At 28.4% G+C, this 23,231-nt stretch overlaps 1 protein-coding gene across 5 annotated transcripts in view; it reads left to right on the forward strand.

Moving 5' to 3' along the window:
* LOC100208234 (SH3 and PX domain-containing protein 2A) overlaps positions 1-23,231 on the forward strand; it is a 63,582-nt gene that overhangs the window by 12,764 nt on the left and 27,587 nt on the right. The window contains exon 1 of one of the 5 annotated variants that reach the window (XM_065792472.1): positions 12,801-12,891. The exons of 3 other annotated variants lie outside the window; for them this stretch is intronic. The gene's annotated coding sequence lies outside the window, so the exon portion shown is untranslated. Of the gene's footprint in view, positions 1-12,800; positions 12,892-13,384; positions 13,604-23,231 lie in introns of those variants that run through there. One more of the 5 variants, XM_065792471.1, reaches the window with a different exon arrangement.

Consider the following 23,231-nt stretch of genomic DNA (forward strand, 5'->3'; position numbering starts at 1 on the left):
TTTATGGGCAATTACGTGATTTTCGCGTTTGTTTATTAATTTTATTATATTATTTAAATAATTTTATTAATGTATCATTATCAAATCGAATGTATTCCGAAATAGATTATACATTTCATGGAATATTTACATATAGTACAAGTACTAATTTTAAGTAAACGCCATAATAAGAAACTAAAACACCAAACTAAAAAAGCAAAAAAAACAAAAAAAAATACAAAAAAAAAAAGTACAAAAAAAAAACGTAAAACAGTACAATACTTAAACGAAAAACTTATGGAATAATAATTAAGCAAGAAGTTTGATAATTTAGGACAAAATTCAAATTTTATACATCTATCTAGAATAAAAGACTAGTCAATTATCAAATATATAATTACCCATAATTACTAAATCTCTGATTTTGTAACGCATTAGCGATTAATTATAATAATAAAAATAAATAATTATCACGCACTTTAAATAATAATAACTTAAAGCGCGTAAAAATTGTTTATTCTATTATTATAATTAACCGCTAATGCGTTACAAATCAGGAAAGCAGTGACCTGGGTTACTAATTAATTATCATCAATTAGTTTAGTTTAAGTCTAAACTAATTAATTAATTGATTAATTAATCAAAGAGTTTACGTCGTCATCCGGTGAAACATTTTGTATCAGTTTTAACACAATTTTAATAATTACTATATTTGTAACTAAATTTTTTTTTTTAGATTATTCACGTCCCCAAGGCCCGAGGGGGGGGGCCACTACAGTCAAGGAGGCTACTCATTTTTTTGTGTTTTTTATTTTTTAGTTGTTATTCGTGGTGCAACCCTCACTCAACTCTTTAACTCCGAAACACGAACCTTGCCGAGCAAGGGCGCTGCGCGGAGAAACGTTGAGCGCGGTACTTCCAGGGACGTGGTGGGAGTCGAACTCCGAATCTCTCGCTTACAAAGCGAGCGCTCTTACCACTACAGCACTACCGCATTAATAATTATTACCGCATTAATACCACTACACCACTACCGCATTAACAAAATAAGTAAACAATTACCTATTTAGTTACAAATATATAAAAATTATATATTTGTATAATTTAGAATATAAGTATTCTTAATTCTAAATAAATTAATTTTTAGACAGTTTTTATATTGATTTCAAAAAAAAAAAAAATTTATATAAATGGTTTCTAAAAACAGATGCCACAGGCGTTAATGAGTTTAGTATTTATTAAGTTCGCATATATATATATATATATATATATATATATATATATATATATATATATATATATATATATATATATATATATATATATATACATATACATATATATATATATATATATATATATATATATATATATATATATATATATATATATATATATATATATATATATATATATATAAACATATATATACATAAAAACTAAAAAGTCTCAAAGAGCACAAGATGCTGGGCTCTTTCAACAGAGCATTTGCATCTACAGGCAAAATAGCTTTTTTTAAACTGGTTGTTTCACGGTATTGAGCAAAAAAAGGGTCTTAATGACAAAAAAACACTTCCAAATTGTTTTTTTTTTCACATTTTCTAGTAAAGCACTCCCTGTACTTTTCCATACATCATGCCAAGAGGCAAGCTAAAAAGTTCTACGACTAGATGTCCATGAATTAGAACTTTATGTAAAGCCTGTGACATAGGATACCATGCATATAAATGTGTATACAACTCTGCAGTATCAAAACAATATTTTAAAAGTTTTTTAGATTTAATATCAAATCCAAATGAATTGCTGAAAATATTGCATACAGTCTTCTGATAAGAACTGGACTAATACCCATTATTTCGGAAAATTTTTTAGCTTGCTGAAATACAGAACGTGCAGTGTTCCCATCAATTGATAAACCAGCACTTCCATGGCGTGGCTGGTCTACTACAAGACCCATCTCATTTTGGAATGCAACTTGTATTTCCTTTTTTCTGGTTGCAACTTTAGCTTTATCATCTACACCTCTTACTTTCTATTTCTGAATTGGAATCTTGCATGCAATTTGTCGTAAACATTCAAACAACCTAATTCAGGTATGAAGTGTTGAGATGCCATTCTGCAGATTCTCATTTTTCACTTTTTTTTTTTCAAACTATTGGTAGATCATTCATGAATTTTGATGAGATGTCACAAGCACTGCAACATTAAGTGGTAGTTGTAGCAGAGGAAATGATGATCTGCACTTTTACATCAACCATAGTGATATCTATAATATGATATACATTTACATTCTGTCCAGCAGTTATTACTTTAGAAACTGGGAGTGAGTTGATATCATTTTTAATTGACTCAAATTCTGCTAAGACCACTTCCTTTGTTTCATTCATGTATTTAAACCGAACAGGTCTGCAATAGATAGATGATGAAGGTTTGTGATTCTTCCAAAAAAGCTGCCACTTGGCATCTTTAAAAAAGTAAAATGGCACAATTTAATAAATAAAGATACTTCATTTGCTAAATTCCTGCCAGCCTTATATGTACCTGCCTGCTTATACACTGACTAACCAGTTGCACCATCAAACACTACTTTTAATTTTAGTGTAAGTTTTTTACATATTTTAAGTGACACTGAATCAGCAGTCAGCACTTCCATCTGAGATTCACAAAGCCGTTGTGCATCAATTTATACGTGTATATACATATACAAAATATGTAGCATAAGCTTTTCTTACCTTATAAAATAGAATAAATGTAAAAATATCATTGCAATATTATAAAAATAATGAATAACTTTAACATTATCTAGCTAACGGAACTTTTATTTTGCGGTTAGTTATTACTATTTAATTGTAATGTAATATCATAAATAATATTATTTTTGTATATTAGATACTTAGCTGATATTTAAAAAAAAGTAGTTTAGACTTCTTAAGCTTTATATTTTAAGTTTAAAAAATGCCGGCTTCTGACCCACTGTGCGCTGTTTTGATGTTTAAGATAACTTTAAGCTTTTAAAAACTCTCTTCATTTTGTTTGTTATATCTTTATATATCAACAAAAGAACTTTAAAAATATTTAATTCAAATTTTAAAAAAATGGAACAAATTTAAAAAAATTAATATACAAGCGACAGGATTTAAACACTCACGTTGTACTTCGGAAGTGCAGCAAGCTAACCACTTTGGCCACTTAGACACACTAAACTGTCAATTTTTAACACTATTTAAAGAAAAAAGACGGAATATAGTTTTATAAAACGGCAAGTAAATGCTTTAAATCAAAATTATGGAGATTTTGCCGCAATGCAATTTGTAAATAATAGTAAAACTTTATAAAAGTAAAAATATCTATAAAACTTCAAAAATGTTACTTTTAATTTAAAAAAATTGAAAGAGACTTAAAAAAAAAGTGCAACAGCAACCGTTTTGAACCATGGCATTTTACTTCACAAAGCTGCGTATTTTTCTATGAAAGTTTTAAAACTACTAACAAAACGCTTTTTAAAACGGCAAATAAATGCTATGAATCAAAATTAGGGAATGTTGTCGTAATTCAATTGTAATGTTGTCGTAATTTAATTTTAAAGTAAAAGTAAAACTGTAAAACTTGACATATGTTTTAACATTAGTTAAAGATTTGCATAAACTTTTGTTTACATTTTCTGATACAAAAAGCATTGCAATTTTTTCATGCCACTGTCTCGGGTGTAATGGCTGCCGTGATTTCCGTGTTAAAGGGCCGGGTGAATAAAAATGAGCAATTGCTTTTACTCAGTAATTGGTCAGCTTTACGCAAATAAAAACTTAGCCAAAATTGATGAAGCTACGTTAGCTTACGTAACGAGCTTACGTAACGAACTTACGTAAAGTTGACCGATTACTGAGTAAAAGCAATTGCTCGTTTTTATTCACCCCGCGTAAACACTCACGAATGGGTAACGGCAGTGAATTTCCTGGTAAAATATTATAGGATGTGTTATTTATTTTATAGGGATCGTCCATAAATTGCGCAACGCAAAATATATTTAAGAAATAGGAGATATTAAGCTCTTTTACTCGGCGATTTTCATTAAACTTAATGGGCTCTTTTGATTTTGTGTTTAAATTAAGATTCTGCGAGGGAAAACTGTTGATTTTTTTTGTTTATTTTGAAAGTTTGCTTTACGTATTTTATAGACGCCTAGGCGTAATGTACAAGATATTTTATTCAAATTTCTAATAAAGTTCTCCATATTTTATATCAAAAAGTATCAACAATGTCATTTTTATGAACTCTGAAACATGTTTTTTACAATGTCTAATGCAAATTGACCACACGATTTGCATTGCATTTGACTTTTGTTCCGCTGCTGGATAACTTAATGGTCAGAACCAACCCAGAGTCTTTTAAAACATTTTTCCAAGTTCTGCAACTGAATTATTTTTCTTGATAATTTTTCACTAGATATTTTCAGTTGTTTTTTGTCTCCATTCCTTTCTCACTCCATAAATTAAGACTCGTGTTGTTGTTTAACTCAATTAGTTCCCAAGTATGTTTAATTTCAAATAGTTCCCAACAGTCGGTCTTATACCAACCCAGAGAGTTTCTTGTAGATGAACAATGTTTGACTCCTTACATATGTCTCTGTATTTCTTTATGTTAATTTCATGACTAGGTGACATAACACGAATAATAGAAGTCGATAAGTGACTATACCGCTTAGGCATGGTCACTTGTTGGTATGTTAGGCATTAGTCATTTTAATTTAAAATGCAGTCAGTTGTAAAGAAGACTTTTAGCTGCATCGCAAGTTGTAGTCTACCCCATTGACGTGATGAATCTGCAAAATCCCACTTGATTCCTGTTGTTTCGCTATTAACCTCCTGTATTTTTACTTTTCTACTTCAAGGAAGTGGGCACTACTGGCTGGCTTAGACTTTGTTCATGTATGGACTCCTGCAGCCATATGAACCACCACTTTCATGACGTAGTCAAATCAACTGAGTAATGCATGGAGTACTTGTACAGAACTTAAAATAAATTCAGCTATTGGACTGGCTGTTTGCCCATGATGAGCATCATAATCCTTTAACCTTCTTGTTAAAGAACCATCTTCTTAAACTTGAATCCAAAAATATTTGCTCCATGATTTTAATGTCTATTTATAATAAATCCCTGTTCAAATGTACATACATTTTCACATTGTTTCTTAGAAAAATCACAAAGATCACAGTAGGCAGCTCTAAAGGCCTGATATGTATTTAAAGCTTTTTTGTCCAAACTGTCAGCAACCATGTTCACTTTGGTATTCAAATATCGTCCATTAAAAATAATGAAAAATCTGAGTTTAGAAATTTTTGTTCCCATATTAAGTTATTTCCATCAGCATTAGAGTTTAAAAGTTGCAGAGGGCAAAACATTGCAATTATTATATTATTGGCATTTATATTGTCTAGCTGGTTATACATTTTATGTTCTCCACTGCCATCATCACTAAATTTGATTTCAAAAACTAGATTTTTTACTTCAGATGGGTTATGGATATTTTCAAGTCTAAGAATTTGGGATACTGTGACTTTGGTAGACTCTGTAAAGGTAGAGTAAACTCCAATATATGGTTCAGGAATGGTTTTTAGAGGAGTGCTAGAGTTTTTGAAGTCATGAACTTCTTTCCAGCTTAGGTAAACAACCATATTGTTAGCTCTTAGCATGTTCTTCAGCTTTCTGTTTGCTAATCGACCCAGCAGTGAATCACAGCAGATTGCAACAGCTGTCACAATTGTTATTTGAGTAGTTCTGACACAGCTAGAGAATGAACATCTAGATAATAAGAGATCACAAACCTCATGAACATCTAGATAATAAGAAACCACAAAAAAAATTAAAATGCGGTCTCATAAAATATTAATGTTTGCAGCAAAAAAATCCAACCGAGGATTCCTTTTTTTTTTAAAGAAATTTTTCTTAGAATCACAACCGCTTGTCCAAATTTGAATAAGATTTTAAATAAATACGTTTTTTTAGGTAAAGAGAACATCATAGTTTAATAATCTGTTCTGATCGTTTATTGGTAATTTTTCTTTATTATAAGCTCTTTCTTGGTTGGAGTTCCAGTTTTTTTTGTGAAAATTAATAGAAATATTGTATTTTGACAATTATATATAGTAAACATACGTCAGAACCGATTAGAACTAGGATCTATAGTGGGCACTTTTTCAAAAGATTTTGATTAAGTTCATGTTAACGCCGATGAGCGAAATTGATCTAACGACTCCAAAATGGTGTTTTTTAGATTCACTATTAGAGTTAGTAAATAAGTTTGAAAATTATATATAAAAAATAAAAGTTCGTTAAAGTTAAAAAAAAAACATGAAGCGAAAAAAATTATAATATCTGAAGTTCGTGTTTTTATACGCCCTCCTTCCGTAAGACAGCGATTTTCAAATTATAGTCGATTTTTTGAGAAATATAGTCGGCTACTCGGGTATTTGACACAATTGATTCGGGTGATTTTTAGTTTACAGGATTTTTTTAATTTTATTTTTAGTACTTTTTAAGGATTTGCCTCCTCCCCCTCATTTTATTCCTAGAATATCAATTAATTAATGCAGACATTTTTATATTTATTAAAAAAAGTATTTACTTAACGTTTTTACCCTTTACAAGGTAAAATACATTGAGTCCATTAATTACGTCAACAATTTTTTGGCAATTTTTACCTTCCTCTCCCTTGTCAACAAATTGTCAAACTTTCAGAGACCCCGCTATAAAATTACGTCAACAATTAATTTACCCCCCCCCCCTCACCTTTCCTTTCTTATGAAAAATAAAAAAAATATGAAAAAAAAAATAAACATTTTTAAACAGTAGTAATAACAGTAGTTTAAAACTTCAAGAAAAAGTGTTTAAAAGTAAAATGTTTAAAAAAAAAACTTAATTCAACTTTTTACTTATAAACATTTTTTAAGTATATACAGCCATTTAAAATTAAAAAGGCTTGCTCTAAACAAAAAGTGAATAGGAGTAAAAGTGATTTCTATATGCAACACTATTGATTTAAACTTTTTTCAGTGCATGATAGAAAGTAAAAAAAAATTAAATTCACTCAACTTATCGAAGAACTGCAAGTCGATATTATGTTAATAATAAAAAAAAAATCGTTCCATTTGGAATTTAAAAGAACGAAGAGAAACATTAAAACGTTGGTGGAGGAGAGTATTCCTCGATGTTTTACGATATATGATATATGATAAAGAAATCGTAACAATTGAAATTTTTGATAAGATCTTTAAGATCTTCTTTTACAAAACAAGATTATATTTTTAAGTTGTTATATTACATATATATATTTATATATATATATATATATATATATATATATATATATATATATATATATATATATGTATATATATATATATATATATATATATATATATATATATATATATATATATATATATATATATATATATATATATATATATATATGTATATATATATATTGTTTTTGCATAGATAACGTTAGCATTTAGGTAATTTGGGATAACGTTAGCAACCAACGTGCCCATCAATAGGCCTACTTCTAGATAATGTTAAATATTTATCATAATATTTTTATATTAATTTATGTACAGTGCAGAGTTACAAAACGTGAATGTGCCAATCCTCTTTACTTTAACTTTAGGCCTAATCCAATTCCACATTGAAAGCAAACTAATTCTAATAGAGTCTAGCATAATAAAATAATGCGTTTGATAATTTGTATAAACAAGAGGTTAGCAATCTTTTAAGCGGAAGACCCATAGTTTTTAATTTATAAAAATTTTCCAGTTTTTAAAAAGTTTGATCTTGTTTTCAATATTATAATAGTATTTATGCATGGAGCTGAAGAGTCGCATTATAAAATTGAAGTTTTAGCATCAAATATTTATACCTGGGTCAACAACCTGCTTGCAAGCAGCAGGTTGCCGATTCAGGTATAAATATTTAAATAATATAATGTTGATTATGTACTTACATAAATCTTTATTTGTTTTTACATCAGACTAACAAACACAAACTTTGGAAAAGTAATAGTGTTTGGAGTAGAGTTTCCAATACCGGTCAAAGAATCAATACCGGTATTATAAAAATATAATACAGGAATACCGGTAGTAAGCCCGGTATTAAATATTTTAAATTTTAAAAGCAAAGTAAATAAACTTAACAATCACGAAAACTTGAAAAGAATGCAAATTTATTGATTTATTTGGTAGAACCTTTATCTTTTATTCCATGAAAGTAACCTCTTAAAAAACAAAGAGCATCCAGAGTTTTATCGTCCATTCTGCACCGAAACTTGTTTAAAATAATATTGGCAATTGATTCAATGCTAGTTGGTCGAATTGTTAAAAGAAGATCATAAACCTGTTGGAGATATTTTCCTCACACACCTTCATTTTCGAAGAGACTCATTTCCTTTTTTTAGACACTTGATTATATCGCAAGCGCGTTGTGGTTGTTGCCTGACAACCTTAAAATTTATTTGTTTACAAAGGGCCTGTACATGTCTTTTTTCATTGATTTCTCCAAAATTTTCCTTCGTCAGTCTCAACTTCGCTAACCTCAAAGTGAAGAATTTCCCGAGCTCGTTCTTCAACTGCAGTGCTTTGATTCCAAAGTCCCTTTTGGTTTACAACTCCCAGTGAATTGAGATTACTCGCTTTTGATGCACGTGAAAAGTTAAAACTTAATAAGTTTGAGTTTCTAATACCATCTTCTAGATCTTTATGCAGATAAGAAATTAAATTGGACAACTACGTTCTTCTTGCAATTATACGATGGTTTAAAGCACTCATAAGTTTTATGCTCAATGATGACTTAATTTCACATAGCCTGTCAAACATAAATGTCAATTCTGCATCCGCAGAAATTAAGTTAGCATCCTTGCAACAAAGTGACTTAACAGCTAATTTTACCTTCAAAAGTACTGAGATAGTAGCTGAAACTGTTTCAAAATTAGTTTCTGTAAAGTTTATATCAAGTTTTAAATTTATATCTGTTTTTTGAATGCATGACTTTAATTTTTAAAAACGTTCGAGCATTGCTAATAGGCTATTCTATCTGGTTTTGGAATCTGCAATTAAGAAATATTCTTTACGAAATTCGAGCCTTTACATAACTCTGTAGTACCTCATTTTTTAATGGTGAGCGTTTGAATATTTGCACAATTTTTCTTACTTTTGTATAAGGGGACCAATTTGACTATGTATTGTTTCTGTATCTTGTTCTTGTATATCGTAATCCATCACTAATTCTTCCTCGTATGTATTTGAAATATTTTCAAAGGCACCATAGTTTTCGTGCTCTTCGGCATCTGAAAAGGTTCTTTCTTATCTGAAAAGGTTTCTTTTTTATATAGAACATCTACAACTGCAAGTTGAACTGCATGGGCCAAACACAACTGTTGAGCAACCGGTATTAATTTGCCTACTTTTTGCATAACTGCTGCACCATCATTTGTTAAACAAACAATATTCTTTTCTGATGACAAACCATACTGATTCAATTTTTCACTTAAAAGTAGGACACATTTTTCTGCAGGTAAACCTCCATTGATTCGGAGTAGTCTCAAATTCCAAAACTTTGACTCCGAGCGAAAATTCACGTTTATGTATTGCCAATCCCTTAAGGAAGTCCACTCATCAAAAGTAATACTAAAACCTTTTCGATTTAATTTATATTCTAATAATTCTTTAATTACTAACTGTCGAATAGTTTTGCTATAACTAGTAAAATTTTTTTCTATAGTCGTGGCGATTTTGGAAGTTTATCACTTAAATTTAATGCTTTTAATGATTTTCGAAGATCACCGGGTGTTATAAATATTCTGAATGGAAGCTCATTAAGTGCTGTCATTCTGGATAAGATTGCTGCCAGCGAGTCTTCCGTAGCTTTTTTATAATATTTAGAGGATGCGTATCAGATATTGAACTAGATTCACCAAGAAGTTCAATAGCATCTCGTTTTCGTAATATTACATCATGCTTTGTTTTTAAATGTGTATGAAGGCCGCTTGTTTAGCCACCTGCTTATTTTATAATTTTTGCGCACTTCTTGCACTTTGCACTATGTCCTTTTTCATGTTTGAGAAAGAAAAAACTAAACAAAGTATTTATCTCCGCCTTTTGAATGCTAAATAAACTTTTTAATTTCACTCTCCATTGGCTAAATTAGAATATTATCTCAATTTGTAAATATGTGTCACATATTTTATCCTCACAATGTTTATACCAGTCACATAATGTGACTGATATAAACATTGTGAGGATATTATCTCAATTTGTAAATATGTTTCACATATTTTATCCTCACAATGTTTATATCAGTCACATAATGTGACTGATATAAACATTGTGAGGATAAAATATGTGACACATATTTACAAATTATGTCAGTCACATTATGTGACTGATATAAACATTGTGAGGATAAAATATGTGACACATATTTACAAATTGAGATAATATCCTCACAATGTTTATATCAGTCACATTATGTGACTGGTATAAACATTGTGAGGATAAAATATGTAACACATATTTACAAATTGAGATAATATTCTAATTTAGCCAATGGAGAGTGAAATTAAAAAGTTTATTTAGCATAATCTCAAATATGAAAAAGGGCATAGTACGCAAACAATAAAAATGACCAATAATGTACTATTAAGAGCAAAATTAATAGAAATTTTTTTACTGTTAATTTTGGCAACAAATTTAAGCCAAAATTTAATATTACTTTTAGATAGTACCAAATATTAGTACGTATAACAGCCACAACAGTATCCCACTTTTTATCTGTGAAAAAAAACCTAAAAAAAAATTATTTTTTTGTAAGAGTAAATTTTTTCAATATTGTTAAAATTAAAAAAAATAATAATAATAATTTTATAAAAATTTATATTTTTTTCCATAGTAAATGCTATGAGCCAACTTACCCCGTGAAAATTTTGTCAACTTTTCCCGAAAGCCTTTTTTTTTGAATAAACAGTCTATAGATCCTGAAAAACGACAACTTTAAAAAAATCTGACTGGATATAGTAAACCAATTGTGACTGGAACTCTTACAATAATTTTTTTTTTTATACGACCAACTATTTTTTTTGTAAAGTAAAATGGAAGCGATGTTCCAAAAGTTACGTTTTTGTCCAAAAAACACAAATTTTCTTTTATTTAAAATCTCCCATGCGCATGCGCGAATCCTGACAATTCTTCAGTGAATGATAAAATGATCAAATAGTAAGGTTCTGTGCAATTTTTGTCACTTTCTAATGAAAGGCTCTGAAGATAAACGCAGTTCGTCAACTTACCCCTACGGCCAATTAGCCCCGGTCTCCCCCAGAAAGATTTTGTAATTTGTTAAAATGTGAACTCGTTTTTTACTTTTAGATTCTCGCCGTATAACAAAGAATGTAAAATCAAGAACTCGAGAACTAAAGAATGTTTAAAACATTACTTATGATTGTTTCAAAAAAGAATAAAAACAACAACCCGTAATTGTAAACCTTCTGGGAATTTAAATGATTTTAAAAATGAGTCTAGTTATAATGAGAAGAGTTTCTTCAAAGAGTTGTCAATGAATCAGAGTTTGACAACTTTACTTTTATATATTTAGGTTTTTACTCAAACAATAAGTTTAAAAACATGATAGAATAAAAAATATTTTAAAAATAAGCAACAAATGTTTACGAATTTTCGTATATTTATAAACTGAAATACAACAATGCGATACGTCTCAAAAATAGTTGCATTTTAATATCTACTTAAATGTTGTAATACTTTAATTAAAACTTTCGTTATAAATCAATTTAAAAAAGTACATGAAGTATATAAATATTGCTGAAAATAGTAGATAAAAAAATACCGAAATACCGGTATTTAAGCCTTAAGACCGATATTCGAAACTAGACAAAGTTGACCGAAATCCCGGTTTTCGGTATTCCGGTATACCGGTATTGAATTCCCTAGTTACGACTAAACATCTCGCGTGTGCTCATTTAGTTCTGTATGTGTTAGATATTTTTAAAACGCAACACGGTTTAAAAAAAGTAGAATACAGAAAGTGTCCTTAAAATACCGAAGGTTGGGTGAGTATTTAAGACAAGGCTACAAACGATGCCTAATTTTCTTTTTTTTTAAGTTTAGTCTAGTTAATTTTAGTGGTCAATAATTTAAGATATTTGCAACTATCCGTAATAAATTTATATACTTTTGGAAAATCATAAATGTTCTCTATGTTTAAATTACCAAAAAAGATGTGCTGCATCAGGCACCTCTACACTAACAGTCTGACGATACTTGGGCACATCTGCGACACAAGTACCATACTATAACAATATAATAGAATACTGGAAACATATGTGGAGAGAGTTTATTTCCATTTATCATTTAAAAATTCTCTTTTAACTAATTTAAATGTTCATCTATTCGATTTTTTAAAATATTGACGGAAGTCGTGTCAATTACTATTTGCGGCAGAGTATTCCACTGCAACACAACACGGTTCGAGAAGAACTTCTCTCTTGGCATGCAATTGAGTACTCTTTGCTGCGCAAGTCTTTGATTATGACTAAATTATTATACTTTGACGACAAAGATCGATTGAATAATATATGAAAGTTTATTTCATCAAATCTACACATGAACTTAAACATCAGAATTAAATCACCTCTTATTCTTGTTTCTTCAAGTGTCGGAAGACCTAACATGACTCTTTGCCGCTCGGCAGTGCAATGCCTAGTTTCAAGAATGGTTTTTGTATCACGGTTTTAAACTTTTTTAGCGCTTCTGTGTCTGCCCGTTCGTAAGGTGACTACGCTTGGATAGCGTGCTCTAGGTGACGACGAACATACGTGATGTACACTTCTTTCCACAGTGAAAAACTAAGGCTGTAAGTAGTTTTTTTCAGCCTCTCTAAGGAGCGGTTGGCGTTCAACGCAGCTGCTGAAACTTGAGCATTACGTTTAAGATCATTTGAAAATAAGTACTCCAAGATCTCTGAGCAACTTAGATTGCAAGGGCAGGCCTTCTGATCCTGGTATGTAATAGTCTCGTTTTGATACCTTTTTTTCTCGGCCAATATGCATGACAAGTAACTATGTAACTAAATTTATTTAAAAAAGTAACGTGTTGACGTTAACTTTTCTTGACCTTCCCCCTCCCCCTTGTCAAAAATTTTCTGATCCCCTCCCCCTATTTTGTTGACGTAATTAATTGAAAAAACTTTGAAAAAACCCTTGAAAAAACTAAATGTCTCCCCTTGAAACAACTAAATGTCTCCCCTTGAAACAACTAAATGTCTCCCCTTGAAAAAAGTAAATGTCGCGACATTTATTGGTCACATATGTTTATGAATTTAAATGAATAGTTAACATTTTTTCACCGCAAACCGTGTTAAAAAAATATTTATCAAAAAGCTTATTAAAAACATCAATTTTAAAGAGTCGTTCAAAATAAGAAAAAGTTATGGGACCAAAACTTATTATCCTATATATCTATTTGAAAGGATCTTATATTAGCTATCGAGTTCACAAATGTATATCCATCAGATTAAAATACTTGGGAAAAGTACCTATTTTTTCTTCTGAATGAAACAGTTTCTGGTAAAAATTTACGGTTTATATATTTTATATTCATAGTCTTGTTCTTTTTATGATAGAGTTTTAATCATAATAAGATAACTTGTTTACAAACTATGTGTGCAAGTTAGTTTATTATATTTATTTTATTGTTTTAAACGCAAAAATAAGCGCTAAATTGAAACTTTGTTGAGTTAAATAAAGTTTTTACTACAATTTACTAAAAAAAGGCAATTCTAAAACAATTACGCTCCTCCTTTTTCAATAGATTCATTCTAGCAAATAATATGAACCAAGATATATGAACCAAGATATATGGTCTTTATGAATATAGCATAATTTTTTTATTAAAGCAGTGGTGCTATACACTGTGAACCACAGTGACCGCCAGGTTTGAAGTCTCCCCACATCCAATTTTTTTTTGTTATTAAGAAAAAAAACAGTAGTTAAATTAAGTAAGGGTATTGAGAACCTCCATAGAAATGATTAAAATAAAAAATTTTCACATTTTGACTTTTGATTAAAAGGGGAGGGGCAGTACATGGGTAGTATTATTGAAGTTCATGTATTTCACATAATGTTAGGAAAAAAAAAAATTTATCACATGCCTTAACCTAATTTTACTCTATACTTGTGTATACTTATATTATAAATGCATTAAAAAGTGTTTGAACATGCATTCTCCAACAGATAACATTGCAAAAAAGTTTAGGTAAAAAACAATAACAAAATATAATAAATGTATTTAATGTGAACAAAATTTGACAACACTTGACTTCAATCATTTAGCATAATCAGATTGGTTTAGTTGTCTCTTATACTTAGACCATGTTTTTTTATACTCATGATGAACAGATTCACCTGCTTGTTCTGAGTAAATTCCAAGTCCATTATCAGTATTGGTACTTTTTAGAAATGGTACAATATGGTTAGATGCAATATGAACTTTCCATGTTATATTTAAAGAAAAATTTCAAAGTAATGATTAATATATTCCATTAAACTAGCATAAGGTGTCTTAAATTCCATAACAGCAGGTTCCATATCATAAATAATTTTTTCTCTAAAGGTAGCTTGCTTTACTGCTTTAAACTTTCTTAGCAAAAACATCTAACTTATCTAAAAGTTGGTTGGCATTATTGCCATCAAACCCAATGCCATGGTAACATCTAAAAAGTATATAATTTAAGTTTAACCATTTTTCAAAGCCAAACATAGTTTTGATAAAAGATTTCCAAAAGTTGTAACTATTCCAGTTAATATATGCAACTCAGGTACTGGAACTAAGTTTTCTATAATTGTGTCCAGATCTTCTTCAAGATATAAAACTCTTGGATTAAATACATTTTTAAAATTAACCATCTTTGATTTTGGTTTTCCAGCTTCTGCATATTAACTGTATTGATAATCAAGAGAACCAAGAGTTCGTTTTACTCCACAATCCAAAAGACTCTCTCCTTCACACCACAAACAACTATATTTTCCAACATGGCTTGTAATGCCAAACATCGAGTTTGCACACTTTAAATTGAATGCAACAGAATACTTAGTATTTTGGAGATTAGGAGGATCAACTAATTTCCTAAGGTTTCCATTGTGTTCAGATATTCCTTCTACAATAGCAACACTAAAACAACACTTCACTCCAGCATCATCAAGGTCAGGTTGGTTGCTAGTTGTATCATGCGGATTAAAAACATTCATTGTGACTTTTAAAAAACCTTGACCAGAATCCACAGCAACTCTTATAGTTGTAGAAAGAGGGTCAATATTTCTTTCAGTGATTATAACATGTATAAATTCATCAGTATCCTTTATATAAACGATTGATTTATTTACTATATCACCAGCTTCAAAAAATTCTACTTCTTTACATAAAAAATATTCATTCATTTCAGCTTTTAAAGTTTCTAATTTTTTAAGTATATTTCCTTCAATACTGCTTTAAAACCCAAGATTCTTTCTAAATATAGAACACATTTTTTTGGTTTTACACTGGGATAGTTCTAAACATTAAAAGCTCCATAATTGTTCCAAAACACACTTGATTTAAACTTGCATGATTACTTTTTTTGTCTGTAGTCCCAGCTACAATACTCAATGGTTTCCCATGAGTAGCAATTGTAAATTTTTCACCTATAAAAATACTTTCATTTTGCATTTTAGTTTTTAGAATACTTGAAGCAACATGTTCTGCACTTGCTGATCCCAATGCATATGCTGCATTAACTAAATTTTTTACAGCTTGAACATTCCCAAGGTGAATAATTCCTGGCTTCACAATTCCACAACATATTCAACACTCCTTTTATTTTTATCTTTATTCAACTCAGAAGTAATAATTTTGTTATCTTTTGATATTTCTAAAAGATCTGAAGTTCTTTTGATAACTTGACAGTTTATCTAAACAAAAAATATTTCCTAATTCCGAATAGTTTACTTTTTATGGTTTAGAGCAAAACTGAATTTTAATGACCTTGTAAATTAAAAAAAGACTACTTAAATCCATTATTCTATTTATATAAACTAGTAATATAAATGGTATAACACATTATTCAGATTAAATAAGCTGCCTAAATAACTTTTCTTTCAAATTTATGGAGGTTCATTGAGACACAGTTCTTTCTTTTTACAAAATTAAGAAAAAACAAAACAAATTTAAGTAATTTAACACTTAGTCATAAATATAATTTTTAATTTAGTTTAATAACTACCTGAGAAATTTCATTTAGCCACTTGTTAAGGTATTTTGTATCATTTTTTGCTAAACAATAAAGGTTTTTATAACAATTGCTACAAATAACTTTAGGATGATTAACTAAACTCTGATCATAGCTATTCCAAATAAAAGTTTTTTTTTTCTTCAATACCTTTGGTTATTTTATGAAGCTTTGATAACTTTTTACCAAAGGTTTTAAAACAAACAGCACATATATTGCTGACTTTCATTTAATCACACTTTAACTCGTTGTGCACCAGAGAGTGTTTAAAAACAAAAACTGCTGACAAATTAAAGTTATTTTGTTGAAAATGGCAGATAATTTATATAACTAAAAAGTATTAACTTTACTTTTTGATTTTCATGCATTTTTCAACTCAACTGGAGGTTTCAAGTAATCAATTATCTATTATACTATATGTATCTAAGTATATATAAAATAAAATCTGCTGTGGGGAGATTTAAAATTTTGTTGATGATCACACAGTTTTACTTTACTTATACTATGGTATGAATATAACTTTTAACACACTAATATAACTTTCACAGTGTATACTATATCATAAGTTTGTTAACAAGTATTTGGCTGCAATGTTTTCATAACAATTTTTAGGTGTGAGCTTTTTCAAGAAACAGATTTTATGAGTTTATCAGTTCTTTTTTTAATTTAAAAAAAAAAAAAAAAAACTTTTGTCTGATATTGAATTAAAACTGCATTGATAAATAGAAAGTATAATTTTATCTAGTGTTTTTATTTAAAATTTTTGTTGCTTGTTTTTTTTTTTTGTTTGTTTTTATTTAATAACACAATAAAAATATTGATGGTATAAAAAGATAAAATAAATTGAGTCTCATTCTTCAATTTATATCAAATATAACTTAACATTATCAATAAAATGGCAAGAGTACAAATTTTTTTTTAGAAATTACAAGTGTAATATATTATCTTCTTCAAGAAAGAGGTTTAAAGATCTTATGTAAAATTCTTTGAACATATTTGTCATACACTCATTTAATATTATAACTAAATATTAGTTTTACATTGTGTGTAAAAGTTTTATAAATTTGCTTATATGTTTTTCAAAAGTCTTTTTAAAAAGCTTTAACAACATTTAGATTTTTTTGTTCTCATTTTAGTTTATGAGTTTGAGTTAAGTAAAAAAAGTTTTTATTGTGCATCAAAAATTATCAATAAGTTACCACCACCACCACCATCATCATCATCATCATCATCATCATCATCATCATCATCATCATCATCATCATCATCATCATCATCATCATCATCATCATCATCATAATCATCATCATCATAATCATCATCATCATCATCATCATCATCATCATCATCATCATCATCATCATCATCATCATCATCATCATCATCATCATCATCATAATCATCATCATCATCATCATCATCATCATCATCATCATCATCATCATCATCATCATCATCATCATCATCATCATTATGATCATCATCATCATCATCATCAGAGCCAATTCTACAGAGGGTGTATGTGGGTGTGGGGTTGTTTAGATGGCTTTAGAGTCATTCCATATGAAATCATCCAAAGAATAAAATTTATCACTCATACATCTCAGAATAGCTTTATTTTTACATCATTTGCAGTCCATATTAAATAAATGATAACTGCAAAAATTATAGCTGAAAATATACCTGGGTTGTTAAAAATATACCAGTTATTATGACTTTACAAAAAGAGTACATTAAATTAACATCCAAAATCTGCCCATTAGTTACTTGTTTCTTAACAAATTACAGTTTTAACAGTTCCACCAATAAAATACTTAACAAATGATACATCTTATACATTTATTAAAAAAATACTTTACAAATGATTACGAAAGATATAATTAAATATCTCATAGATATTCTTTGATATATTTAATTATATCTTCTTAAATCTTATAAACAAACTGTGTCACAATTAAAAGATTTTTGTTTAAAAAACCTTTTTTCTTGAAATTAAATTACAATCGTAAAAAGTGAACAATTATTTTTGCTCCCGTAATAACTTTGACTTCATCCTTGGCAACAAATTGATAATTTTCAGCAAAGTTTCCTAAAATTAAACGATTTATATTTTCTTTACAGTTAATCAAGAACCTACTTTGTGTTTTTGCTATAAATGAATGAATGGCAAATCATTAAACGCATCTAGTGAAATCATTAAACGCATCTAGTGACAATGATTGTAACAGTAGTATCGTATGATCAGTACTGTGCAATTTTTTAAATACTGCATTTTTTTTTAGCTCATGGTCTATAAACTCATGCACTAAATAACTTTTTAATACTTGAATACCAGGGCATAGCTTATCAGTACAGCATACATTCCACGTTTTCAAGAAAACAAATTAATAAACTCAAAAAATCTTTTATTTCACCTAATTCCATCAATTAGAAATTTTGTATTTTGTTGATGATGTATACATATACATGATGCGTACCTGATGCATTAGTTGTAATGCACCACTTATCCCTATAACATTTTAAATTTACATTATGTCTCAATCGGTTACAATTGGTAACAAGGGTACATTTTCTAATTTTTAAATATTAAGTAATAAACTGTAGTAAATGTTTGTTCATCATTGCCATATTGCTAAATACTATCTTTTATTTTATTTTTATTGTAAAATAGCTTCGTCTCAATTGGTTACTTTGTCACACAAAAAAAGTCTCAATACGCAACATTACGTCTCAAATGTTTTTTTTTTAATTTATAGATTGTAACCAATTGAGACATAACGTAGCGTAACTAAATCTAGATTTGAGATGTAACTAAAATACGTCTCAAACATAGATTTTTTTAACGTTACGTTTTCGTCTTAATTTGCTACACTTTAAAAAAAAAAAAAAACACGATGTAGTGTAAAAAAAATTTATATTTGTGACATATTTTAACTACGTTTTAATTCTTAAATGTTTTACTTTACATTACGTCTCGATTGGTTATACTTTTAAAGGTAATAGGTACCTTAAGTTGCTTAAGTACCGTAAGTTATTTTAACTTTTAAAGATACTTTTTTTTATGTTTTTCATTACGTTACTTTTAAATCTTTAAAAGTTGTATTTCCCTTTAGAAAGTATTTTTAAAAACTAACCCACAAGTGTGGGTTAATTTTTTTTTTTAATTTTCTAATTACAATACTTTTGGAAAGTGTGTTATTGCGTTTTCAAAAATCAAATACATAAGTAATCAAATACTTAAATAATATTGTTAATAAAACAACTTTGTTAAATATTGTAACTCATGAGTTACGATATTTAATAATGCATTTGTCAAGATATTTTTAACTAAAATTTTTTTGGAAAAAACTGCAAATTATCATCATTTATTTTACTAATTTGTCAAGAAAAAAAAAGTTTCAAATCACAATATTAGTTCTCAATTATTTTATTTACACTTTTATTTAAACTTTTAAAAAGTGTAAACTAAAGCTTAACTTAACTTTAAAAAAATCTATATTTACTATGAATTTTACTACATCTCAGATTTTGTTATGTTTTTTTTGGTGAATTCAAATAATAGTAATAATAAAATAATAGTAATAATAAAAAGTAACTTTAAAAATAGTTGTAATAATTATAAGCAAGTGATTGATAGAATCATTAATGTCTGAAAAGAGTTATACAAATCACTAATAATGTCCCAAGAGAATTATTTGTGTTACAAAAAAAGAAGAAGTTAACCAGATAAGAAAACCAGATTTTTAAACTCTAAACTGCTTTTTACAAGTGTTGGAATGAATAGAAAATTATATATTTATTGAAAAAAGTTTTATGAGGACAAAATATTTGGTATTCAACTTCGTTTAAGTTTTCTTTCTTTTCTGTATTCACCAAAAATACATTTTCTACACTAAAAACCAATAATATTAAGAGCACCTTGTATACTATTACTTCTCTTGTTAGTCCAACTTTTCTTATTAGCCCATTTTTTACAAACTGTACAAACAATAGAGTTAGCTCAAAATAAATCCTAGAGCATATATAGTAAAAATGAAGTAAAGATTAGGATGCAAATTTGTTTACCCTAACTAATACTAAAAATGTATTTGATTTATTTACACCACAACAAAAAAAAACATCTTTTCTTAAAATTTTGTTGATGATCACACAGTTTTACTTTACTTATACTATGGTATGAATATAACTTTTAACACACTAATATAACTTTCAATATAAAAGTGAAAGTTTGTAGATGTTATTAATTATAATTATTATAGTTATTAGTTAAATTTGATCAAATGTCATCTGGGATCACTTATTTTTATACTTTGCACATTCTGTCAAGCTAAGATCAGTGTGCTTTAAAAACGCAACATTAACATAATGTGTTGTTTTTTCATTTCTGTATCTTTCCATCCAACTTCATGATATTCTCATTTATTTATAAATTTTATAAAAAAAAATTATTTATAAAAAACGGTTGTTTTATTGATTGCTCCAACAAAAAGATATATCTATAGATATTGATTGCTCTAAGAAGATATATATAAGCAATTCCTCAAGAGTGGCAGTCATAACATTTGACACTCTTTAAGCTTTTTAAAATGAACCAAAAATGGAAATGACTTGAATCTTTCCTGAAATGTGAAATATTATCGTATAATTTAGTATGTAAAAGTTACAGCATTAAAGTCTTAAACTTTTTTCAAAAATTAACTCTAGGTAGTGTGATAGTTGTAACGCTTACAACTATCACACTACGCAGGGTTGCAAAAAAACCGGTTTTTTTGAAAAAAACCAAAAACCATAGGTTTTTTTAAAAAAACCAAAAAAACCATGGTTTTTTTGGTTTAAATTAGGTTTTTATTAAAAAATGCCGTATTTAGTTACCCTTTTAAATTAAAAAAAAGCATAACGCATTTTATGTGAGTAAACTATATTCTTTATCAATATTAATGTTATATTTCATCAAAATTATTCAATACATCATTATTTAATGTTCTATATATAAATACAAGCTTTGCTGCTTTTTCTACCCCCAATTGGTTTCTTAACTTAGAATGAACAAGGCCAAAAGTTGAAAAAATTCTTTTGATTCCAGCACTAGAAGCTGGTGCATTTAATAAACCTTCAATATCCACTATGTTACAATCCACAATTTTAAGAGATTTCCACCATTCTATTGGTGATACATTTTTTAAAACAGATTCACTATACAAATAGCTTTTATCGAATGGAGCAGATTTGGCTTTTAATTTGAATATTATTGGTAACAAGTTCTTGAACTCTTTATCTGCGAAATTCATGGCAGCTTCATTTTCATTTTCAGAAAGATTAGATCCAAAATATCTAGGATCTAGTGTGTTTGCCAGTAAATGAGCATCACTGACAGTCTGATGGTATCTAGATTCAATTTTTTTTTTTTTTCGTTTGATAAAAATGATAAACTGTTCATCAAATCTTTAAAAATTTCAACACTGTCACTTATTTTTGCTTGATCACTTTGCAACGTATCTAGAGCTACTGCAATTGGTTTTAATATTTTTAATAAATCCTCTGCGTTTCGCTTTATCTGTATATCACTTACTTTTTTGCCAATCATAGGATCCAATTCTTTATTTTTTTCAAACATTGTGAAAATGATGCTCCAGTTGTTGACATATTTTTCAAGTGAATCACATACAGAATTCCAGCGAGTTTCAGTAGGAAGTGGCAATTTTGTTCCTCAGCTTAATTTATAAATTGCTCCAGCTTGATGATTATTTCTTATATATTTTATTATTTGTGTAACATGCTTGCTCACATTTTCAATGTTAAGATCATTTGCTAAAAGATTCAGCATATGAGCAGCACACCCATAAGTTATGATATCTTTTTCAGATGACAGTTCTTGTCTCATTGATTTCATATTAGCTGCATTGTCAGTCACAAAGCTTTTTACTGTGCATCCAAATTTACGTCTTACAGAATTTATTGCTTCTTTTGCTAATTGTGTAAGATATTCACCAGTATGTGAATGACCAGAAGTGTTGATTGTTTCTACTAAAATGTTAATTTTATCTGTAATTACAGAGATACAAACTATTGGTTCATTATGTACATTACTCCAGCCATCTAAAGACATGGCTACAATTTTCCCATTCAATACATTACATTTTTCAATTTCTTCTGTGTAAACCCTATCTAATATTTCTCCTCCAATTTGAGTTCTATTAGGTAGAGTGTATCCTGGATGAAGCATATTGATAAATTTTTTAAATTCTTTGTGTTCAACTGTTCTGAAGCTAGAGTTTGTACTGTATATAAATCTACCAAGTTGCAGATCAAATAAATCTTTCTCTTTGAGGCTTGTTCGTGTGAAAAACTTATCAATTTTCAAATATTTATCAGCTGATGTTGAATTGGGCTGGAACCTTTTCATTTGTTGTTGTGATATTGATGGTGAGTTACCTTTAAAATGAAATTTTAAGTTTATTGAATTATTCTAAATATATATGTTTACAATTTAGGGAAAGTATAAAATTTAAAATAACAATGCACTCATTTAATTACCTTCAAGAAGTTGTTGATCTTCAATTGAATCCATAATTTCATGGGGTTGTGATTGCTTGCATATTTTTATATGTTCATGCATCCTTTGAATTTGACCTTCCATTTCTTTTCTACACGCATTACAAACTGCTCTACACCCCTTTCTTTCTAGAACAGTCACTCGTGTATATTTTAACCAAATCATATCACATTTGCGCCCAGTTTTTTGAGACATTTTTGTGGTATCAATAAATTATGTTATAACTACTTATACTTTTGCTAAACATATAAATCTATATATATATATATATATATATATATATATATATATATATATATATATATATATATATATATATATATATATATATATATATATTGTTAAGAAAACTTCCTGATGAAATAAGTTCATCAGGAAG

This window comes from Hydra vulgaris, chromosome 03, assembly GCF_038396675.1.
Source record: "Hydra vulgaris chromosome 03, alternate assembly HydraT2T_AEP".
In the NCBI taxonomy this organism is placed as follows: Eukaryota; Metazoa; Cnidaria; class Hydrozoa; order Anthoathecata; family Hydridae; genus Hydra; species Hydra vulgaris.